Source organism: Arachis hypogaea, chromosome 15 (genome assembly GCF_003086295.3).
Source record: "Arachis hypogaea cultivar Tifrunner chromosome 15, arahy.Tifrunner.gnm2.J5K5, whole genome shotgun sequence".
NCBI lineage: Eukaryota > Viridiplantae > Streptophyta > Magnoliopsida > Fabales > Fabaceae > Arachis > Arachis hypogaea.
This window is the reverse complement of record NC_092050.1, coordinates 114,447,356-114,451,000: the sequence shown is the minus strand read 5'-3', so window position 1 is coordinate 114,451,000 and position 3,645 is coordinate 114,447,356. Positions and strand designations below refer to the sequence as shown.

Genomic DNA, 3,645 nt, shown 5'->3' with positions numbered 1-3,645 from the left:
AGAATTGCAAGTTTCATGGACTTCCATCAGAAGATCCTTTTCAGTTCCTAACTAAATTCTTGCAGATCTATGATATTGTTAAGACCAATGGGGTTGATCCCGAGGTCTACAGGCTTATGCTTTTCCTGTTTGCTGTAAGAGACAGAGCTAGAATATGGTTGGACTCTCAACCTAAAGATAGCCTGAACTCTTGGGATAAGCTGGTCACGGCTTTCTTAGCCAAGTTCTTTCCTCTTCAAAAGCTTAGCAAGCTTAGAGTGGATGTTCAAACCTTCAAACAGAAAGAAGGTGAATCCCTCAATGAAGCTTGGGAGAGATACAAGCAACTGACCAAAAAGTGTCCTTCTGACATGCTTTCAGAATGGACCATCCTGGATATATTCTATGATGGTCTGTCTGAATTATCTAAGATGTCATTGGACCATTCTGCAGGTGGATCCATTCATCTAAAGAAAACGCCTGCAGAAGCTCAGGAACTCATTGACATGGTTGCAAATAACCAGTTCATGTACACTTCTGAAAGGAATCCTGTGAGTAATGGGACACCTCAGAGGAAGGAAGTTCTTGAAATTGATACTCTGAAAGCCATATTGGCTCAGAATAAAATATTGACTCAGCAAGTCAATATGATCTTTCAGAGTCTGAATGGATTGAAGGAATCATCCAACAGTACTATAGAGCCATCTTCTGAAGAAGAAGCTTATGATCCTGAGAACCCTGCAATAGCAGAGGTGAATTACATGGGTGAACCCTATGGAAACACCTATAATCCCTCATGGAGAAATCATCCAAATTTCTCATGGAAGGATCAACAAAAACCTCAACAAGGCTTTAATAATGGTGGAAGAAACAGGTTTAGCAATAGCAAGCCTTTTCCATCATCTACTCAGCAACAGACAGAGAATTCTAAGCAGAATCCATCTAGCTTAGCAAATATAGTCTCTGATCTATCTAAGGCCACTTTAAGTTTCATGAATGAAACAAGGTCCTCCATTAGAAATTTGGAGGCACAAGTGGGCCAGCTGAGTAAAAGGGTCACTGAAACTCCTCCTAGTACTCTCCCAAGCAATACAGAAGAAAATCCAAAGAGAGAGTGCAAGGCCATTGATTTGACCATCATGGCCGAACCTACAAGGGAGGAGGGGGACGTGAATCCCAATCAGGAAGACCTCATGAGACATCCTCTGACCAATAAGGAGTCGCCCTTTGAGGAACCAAAGGAATCTGAGGCTCATCTAGAGACCATAGAGATTCCATTGAACCTCTTTCTGCCCTTCATGAGCTCTGATAAGTATTCTTCTTCTGAAGAGAATGAAGACGTTACTGAAGAGCAAGTTGCTAAGTACCTTGGTGCAATCATGAAGCTAAATGCCAGACTATTTGGTAATGAGACTTGGGAAGATGAACCTCCCTTGCTCACCAATGAACTAAATGCATTGGATAGGCAGAAATTACCTCAAAAGAAACAGGATCCTGGCAAATTCTTAATACCCTGTACCATAGACACCATGACCTTTGAGAAGGCTCTGTGTGACCTGGGGTCAGGAATAAACTTAATGCCACTCTCTGTAATGGAGGAACTTGAGATCTTTGAGGTGTAAGCTGCCAGAATCTCATTAGAGATGGCAGACAACTCAAGAAAACAGGCCTATAGACAAGTAGAGGACGTGTTAGTAAAGGTTGAAGGCCTTTACATTCCTGCTGATTTCATAATCCTAGACACTGGGAAGGATGAGGATGAATCCATCATCCTTGGAAGACCCTTCCTTGCCACAGCAAGAGCTGTGATTGATGTGGACAGAGGAGAGTTGGTCCTTCAACTGAATGAGGACAACCTTGTGTTTAAGACTCAAGGATCTCCTTCTGTAACCATGGAGAGGAAGCATGAAAAGCTTTTCTCACTGCAGAGTCAACCAAAGCCCCCACAGTCAAACTCTAAGTTTGGTGTTGGGAGGCCACAACCAAACTCTAAGTTTGGTGTTGAACCCCCACTTTCAAACTCTAAGTTTGGTGTTGGGAGGTTCCAACCTTGCTCTGATTATCTGTGAGGCTCAATGAAAGCTCACTGTCAAGCTATTGACACTAAAGAAGCGCTTGTTGGGAGGCAACCCAATGTTATTTAATTATATCTATTTTATTTTATTTTTTTTAGGTTGATGATCATGTGGAGTCACAAAAACTACTGAAAAATCAAAAACAGAATGAAAAACAGCATTAAAAACAGCACACCCTGGAGGAGGAGCATTCTGGCGTTTAAACGCCAGAAACAAGCATCTGTCTGGCGTTTAACGCTAGAAACAAGCACCAAGCTGGCGTTTAACGCCAGAAACAAGCATCTACCTGGCGTTAAACACCAGAAACAGGCTACATTTGGGCGTTTTTACTGAGCATTACTTTTTGTTTTTCTATAACCATTTATGGGAGATGGAGAGATTCATCTCAAGGGTCCATAGCTCAGTAGTAGAGCATTTGACTGCAAAACAAGAGATCATAGGCCTCAACAAGAGCCTGAGGAAATTCCTCACCATGAAATCCTTGAGATACCTCAAGGGATGTACTTTCTTCCACACAACTATTGGGAGCAACTAAGGATAGGAGCACCAAAATCACTAGGAATGAAACAACAAAGGCAAGGAAGAGACATAGAGGAGTTCAAGAGCACCATTGGTTCTTCAAGAAGAGGATGACGCCACCCTCACTAAGGTGGACCCGTTCCTTAATCTCCTTGTTCTTATTTTTTCTGTTTTTCGGTTTTATGCCTCATGTTTATTTATGTTTGTGTCTTATTACATGATCACTAGTGTCTAAGTGTCTATGCCTTAAAGTTATGAATGTCTTATAAATCCATCACCTCTCTTAAATGAAAAATGTTCTAAAAAACAAAAGAACAAGAAGTACAGGGTTTCAAATTCATCCTTGAAACTAGTTTAATTATTTTGATGTGGTGACAATACTTTTTGTTTTCTGAATGAATGCTTGAACAGTACATATGTCTTTTGAAATTTTTGTTTATGAATGTTAAATATGTTGGCTCTTGAAGAATGATGAAAAAGGAGACATGTTATTTGATAATCTGAAAAATCATAAAAATGATTCTTGAAGCAAGAAAAAATAGTGAATAAAAAAGCTTACGAAAAAAAGAGAGAAAAGAAAAATGGCGAAAAAAAAAGAAGAAAGAAAAAGAAAAAGCAAGCAGAAAAAGCCAAAAGCTCTTTAAACCAAAAGGCAAGAGCAAAAAGCCAATAGCCCTTAAAACCAAAAGGCAAGGGTAATAAAAAGGATCCAAGGCTTTGAGCATCAGTGGATAGGAGGGCCTAAAGGAATAAAATCCTGGCCTAAGCGGCTAAACCAAGCTGTCCCTAACCATGTGCTTGTGGCGTGAAGGTGTCAAGCCAAAAGCTTGAGACTGAGCAGTTAAAGACAACGTCCAAAGCAAAAAAAAGAGTGTGCTTAAGAACCCTGGACACCTCTAATTGGGGACTTTAGCAAAGCTGAGTCACAATCTGAAAAGGTTCATCCAATTATGTGTCTGTGGCATTTATGTATCCGGTGGTAATACTGGAAAACAAAGTGCTTAGGGCCACATCCAAGACTCATAAAGTAGCTGTGTTCAAGAATCAACATACTGAACTAAGAGAATCAATA

The 3,645-nt window shown here is 40.4% G+C and overlaps 1 non-coding gene across 1 annotated transcript; it reads right to left on the bottom strand.

Moving 5' to 3' along the window:
- Positions 1–248: 248 nt before the first annotated feature.
- Positions 249–356, bottom strand: LOC112752725 (small nucleolar RNA R71). The gene has a single exon (XR_003177146.1). It is a non-coding gene; the product is annotated as a small nucleolar RNA R71 (small nucleolar RNA).
- Between the last annotated feature and the right edge of the window lie 3,289 nt (positions 357–3,645).